Genomic DNA, 6,193 nt, shown 5'->3' with positions numbered 1-6,193 from the left:
ATCGTCACCCTCCTAAACTAACTGCCTAAGTCATTTTCTCCACTTGTTGGGAAATAAATAAAAAACCTTCTCATTTCCTAATTCTTTATATCATTGTGTTGAGCTTCAATTAACAAATTCTTAAGAGAAGAATTTGTGAATTAGAATTTGTTAATTGAAGCTCAACACAATGATATAAAGAATTAGGAAATGAGAAGGTTGGTTTTTATTTCCCAACAAGTAGAGAAAATGACTTAGGCAGTTAGTTTATGAGGGTGACGATATGGGTTTGAAAAGCCTTGAAAAGTAAACAAAAAAGTTTTAGAGATATTTCCCTAAGCTATTTTGGATTTTCAAATCAAAACCGAGATTTAATAGCAGGTTTAATTTTTTAAACGTGAGAAAAGTGTAGTGTTGAAGATTTAAATTGTTAGTTTTGACTTTATTATTATAAATAAAGTATTAATTTTGTGTGAATATAATCAACGCTACGCTTCACCTGTAGATTCGTATTGACACCAAGGTGTAATTTATTATGGCCTACATTTCATGAACTGTGGTACACTTTATACATTACAAGCTGAAATGGTTTACTCTTACATATTTTAAGTGTTTAGACGATACCGTTTTTCATGCAAACCTATTATAGTTTTACACTTGAGCCACTGCATTATGATCAACCTGGAGAATTTACCTTGACTGTACTCATTTCTTGTCCAGAACGGCCTCATTAACCCTTTTCCTCTATTCCATTCTGTCTTATTTTTGATGATACCACCCACAGTATGATGTATGTAGCTCGCATTTATCAACAGAGTCCAGTAGCATTGCTATCTGCCTCATACTTTAAACTAGTGTCTTGCCTTCAGTCCCTCCCCCCTTGTTTGTCCAATTTCATTAACGTGAGCTTGTGTAGATCTTTGGGCCTTGCTAACTATGCACGAGAGTTTCTGCCAAAGACATAAAGTTATTGTATTAAGGTGTTCGGCTGACAAACAATAGAGAGAGTTACAGATTCTTTAACTTTTAAAATCTTCAACGTGACAACAGCTTGGTCTATGAAGTTCTTAATTCTGTAGAGCTTTATAGGGAAATGTTGATCTTCCTACATTTGTGCTAGAGAGGAGGCATTATAGTATATTGATTTAGTTGGGAGAAATCTTGTAAACTGTTTGAAAGGAATATTAAGATCCCTAAATAAGATTTCTCAAGTGTACAAATATATCTGACATACAGGACATGTAATCGAAAACAAACTTATTAGATGTCAAGAAGACTTTTCTCGACCTAATGTCCCCCCACCTGTCTTCTGACTGGCTGCAAGTTACATCTGTTGACAGATAAGAGGTATTTATTACAATAGCTGTGGTTTCCTTACAATCTTGGGTCTGTTTCACTTTGTTAAGGTGTTTTGGGTATTGTTTAAATTTTCACTAAATCGCAAGGTCACGCGGTAAATAGGATAGACAGTTCGGCAAAATTGGAAATGCATCGAGGTAATTGTATGCAAGTAATAGCTCCTGCTTTGTTGGAAATTGATACATATTTTAAAAAATGTACTCGTTGCTTTGCTAGGCGAGTCATTTTATTGTTCTGGATATAAGTTATTTGTTGGTCTTTTAAGTAATTTTTCTCCAGATCTCTAGCTGGAGGAAATTTTTTCTTTTATATAACACTACTGTGGATGCTCTAACAGAGAGGCCCAGTATTTAAATGTTACTTGTGAAAGCTATATATTTCTACGGTTAAAGGATTGCAATGATATATGACCAGTTATTTAAAAACTAGCCTTGTCCATTGATATTTTGTAGATAAAATATATGATCAGAGATTTTATTGCACACGTGTCCACAGCTTCATTAAATTTGATTTGAGAATTTTGATTTCTTACATAACTCTTAAAATCAGGGAAGATTGTCAATTCTTTGAGTAATGATACAAGTTCCATAGTGGCTCTTGATGATGCTGTGTAGACTACTGCAAAAACTCCATGGAATATCCCAAAGACAGTTCATGACCACAATTTTATCTTCACTTTTTTCTTTTTTAATTTCCTGCTACTTAAGTAATGATTTCATTCGGTCCATCATGAGGAATCTTCAGTCTACCAATTTCCTGAGAGAATCCATTCAAGATCTCCTTGCATTGAAAGTTGACTTTGAAAATCTTGTACACTTTATTCATTAACAGGTCATACCGTGTGACACAGCAAGAGTTTGATTTAATGTCTCTTGATTCAATGGTAATGAAGTTCACAAAGACTTTTGGAGCCGTGCTATTACGGGAAGAATGGAGGTAAATGAGTTGGCATTCATTAAGAGAGGAGTCCCTTCTCTCGCCGGGTAGTCATTGCGCGAGTAGGGAGCCGAGATCTTATAGTGAGCAAGTTGTAAAATAATGCTGCCTCCAATTTAGTTTTCTTAATATTCCCCAGGTGTATGTGAAAGGAAATTTAGTGTTCAATGTGATATATCACTCCTATTAGTCTTCATCTATAATGGAGAGCATAACGGTATCACTGAATTCCTCTTATATAATTTCTTGAACTAAATTGGTTTAAAAGAAAATGTCATACCACAACGACAAGGTCTTTTCAGACATCGTGTAATGCCATACGTGATCTGTCATGCATATGGGGCATAGGAAAATCGCTGTACCATTGTAATGAGTGCTTGCATTCTGCAGCATGAAAAGTAATGGTTTCAGTCTGCCTGTGTTAAAACTTGAGAGTAATGTTGATGACTGCGTTAGAAACCATCGTTTCTGTTGGCATAAGAACAGTTTTGGTTACTGTACTGGATGGTTTTCGGCATTTTCTCTCCTCTTTGAGTTTACTGAAAGTTTCAGTGGTTTTGGATTGAAAGAGATTAATAATAAGAGCTGAAAGTCTTCTTGAAAAGTTTAGAGCACATCAGCAATACCATGATGAGAAGCTGGGTTTTCAGAATTTTAATTTTAGTCTTGTGAGATAAAGAGGTGGTGTGGTTCTTAATGTAGACAAGATATACTCTACTTAAGATATTTTTTAACTCTAAATCGCAATACAGCTCGACTAAAAATCCTTTCAAGTTTATTCCTCGCTGAAGTGCTTTGGATCAAAATTTTTTTTGATTAATTCCTCCTTTCTGTCCACTTTATATATATAATTATATATCAATAATTATTCATAGCTGATCCTAGATATTCAAAAAGGTACTTGGGAAAAACAATAATACATCAAATATTCTGGGTTAAGATCTTCGTTGTACTGTATCAGGAAAAAAGGACTGGATATATTTGTGAAATTTGAATCTTGTGGGCTAGTGCTTGGGTTTCAGATATTTGATTCTTAGATGGTAGTGAGTTTAAATTTGGTGCCAAGGGCAGTTCCAGGTAACTTATTCAAACACAACTACAATGTCACTTCTACACTGAAATATAGTGTGCTGGAAGCTTGAAATCTCTAGCAGTCTTTGTTACACAAAAAATATCTACATATTCTACAAACAAAATACTGTACTCCTAATTAAAATCCAACCAAGAAGGAAGTTGCACATAGGACATAGGTTAAGCCCTGATGAACGTTTAAATCACCTAGGGCCATTAGTTAAGTATGGGAACAGGTATCCAGATGGTGAAAAATTAGTTCTTGAATCAGAATTACCGGTCAATCCATATTAACTGCTGATCAAGCACAATTAACGCAACAGTTAATAGTTACATATCATTATGCACGTGCCAGCAAAGACTCTTATCGGGTACAGTACTTGATTTAGTCTTTATTATAGGGCATGTGTGTGTGTGTGTGTGTGGACGCATAGAATATGAACGATAGAACTCCCCGTGTCTGATGCATACGTTATGTATTGCCTACATATCATTCATCCGTTTATGGAACTACAGTATATCGTCTTGATATATATGAATAATTCAGTGCGTTAAAAGTTATATTGTACAGAAGGTCCACAACGTACAAACTTAACCCTATTTGGAACTTTCCAACCCTTAACCCCCAGGCAATTTTTTTTTCAAGTACATTTTGCAATATTCTTTTTTTTAAATTGCTCTAACAGCCTTAATTTTCGTCATAGAGAGGTCAGGCTGGTCTCATTCTTTAGGAAAATGCCTGAAGTTTTGCATAAAGCTATCAAAAATATGCAAAAAAATGTAAATAGCAGTTTTTTGCAAGGACGTACCTGTACGTCCATGGGGGTAAAAGGGTTAATAGGTTCCAAGAGGTCTGTAGGTCGAATTTTGTTAAATTTGTCTTGGGTAGGCCTAACCTGACCCCCATGCGTACGATTTTCAGCTAAAAAAGTCGGCAAATAGTCCCGTTTCATATAATAAATACCGTATCAGGTTATTGCAAATGATGTTTTGCTTACAGTACTGTATTTAAACATATTGTTTTCTTGCAGTATTTCTTTATCTTTTTACAGTAATAAAATTTATGATTTCAGTTAGATTTGTGTGTGACGTCTTGCTTACTGTATTGAAATGTAATATTGTTTTCTTGCAGTATTTCTTTATCTTATTACAGTAAGAAGTACTGTAATTAAATTTACGATTTCAGTTGCATTTGTGTTTGTATTTCCGAAGGTTTGTATGTTGTGGAACTTCTGTATAAGCCGTCTATTTCCGAGGACCTCCGGCAATAATACATTTGATCACAAACTCATAATAGTTTCAAACACGAGTTGCAGTCTAAAGCCCTGTCCACACGATTGAGCATGCCTGACGGGCAAACAGTGATACCAGACTACAATAGTTAGTAAGAATGAGGGTTAATGACGTCAGAAGCGGGAAAACCACAGACAGGGATCTGGCATCATACAGTATTGCCAGATCCCTGCCTTTAGTTTTCCCGCTTCTGACGTCATCATCCCTCATTTTCACTAACTATTGTGGTCTGGTATCACTGTTTGCACGTCGGGCATGATCGATCGTGTGGACAGGGCTTTAGAAAGTAAAATTTCGAATAGAAGATTTCAGTAGATTACTGTACTGTTAAAGGGCAAAGCAATGCAGCTACCGACCGTCCATATGGGTGTATTAAAAGCGCCTGCAGTGCGTCACATTTAAGATTTGTCAAAGGAAGGCTTTTATCGTGGAGAGGATGTATATTTTTTTTTCAGCACCTGTAAATATCTGTATTTATATGTTGAGTTACAAAGAGATTGTTTTACCATAAATGCATCTGTTTAATACAATTTTTGTATAAATAGGGATACTTCTAGTTTTATTCCTTTTGACGAACTTCAGTATATGTTAAGTTCATATTAAACCGGAACCCATTTTTTTAATTTAAACTTTGTCCAAAAATATTTTGTTAGGTGTTAATTAAAATTTCCAAAATAAGTTAAAATTAATGATCAGATATTAACTAAAGTTTACTGGTTAGTAATGAAATCCCTCAAAGGTTATAAAGTTTTTCTATTTCTAATTCATTATTATTTTGTAGGATTTTTTTACTGTGACTTAATGCTTTTAATAGCATTACTGTGTATGAACTCATAGTACAGTGTTTAGTTTTGACTCTGTTTCTGGTCTCTCAAGGGAAAGTAACAAGTAACTGCCAATTGAGTTGTAAATATTATATTTGATCACTTGACTTGGAAAGTTTCCAAGAATTTGTATTTGGGAAATGCCTGTTGCGATTTGGGAAGTTGCTAAGCCTATGTATATATTCCAGGAATGCCTGTTATGATTTGGGAAGTTGGCAAGAGTACGTATGTATTCCGAGAATGCCTGTTGTGGTTTGGGAAGTTGCCAAGAGTACGTATGTAATCTGAGAATGCCTGTTGCAATTTGGGAAGTTGCCAATAGTACATATGTAATCCGAGAATGCCTTTTGCTGTTTGGGAAGTTGCCGAGAATACGTATGTATTCCGAGAATGCCTGTTGCGGTTTGGGAAGTTGCCAAGAGTGCGTATGTATTCCGAGAATGCCTGTTGCGGTTTGGGAGGTTGCCAAGAGTACGTATGTAATCTGAGAATGCCTGTTGCAATTTGGGAAGTTGCCAATAGTACGTATGTAATCCGAGAATGCCTGCTGCGGTTTGGGAGGTTGCCAAGAGTATGTATTCTGAGAATGCCTGTTGCAATTTGGGAAGTTGCCAATAGTACGTATGTAATCCGAGAATGCCTGCTGCGGTTTGGGAGGTTGCCAAGAGTACGTATGTATTCCGAGAATGCCTGCTGCGGTTTGGGAAGTTGCCAAGAGTACGTATGTATTC

The sequence above is a fragment of the Palaemon carinicauda genome, unplaced genomic scaffold (assembly GCF_036898095.1).
Source record: "Palaemon carinicauda isolate YSFRI2023 unplaced genomic scaffold, ASM3689809v2 scaffold37, whole genome shotgun sequence".
NCBI classification, from domain to species: Eukaryota; Metazoa; Arthropoda; class Malacostraca; order Decapoda; family Palaemonidae; genus Palaemon; species Palaemon carinicauda.
The sequence above is the reverse complement of the archived record's forward strand: the minus strand, read 5'-3'. Positions refer to the sequence as shown.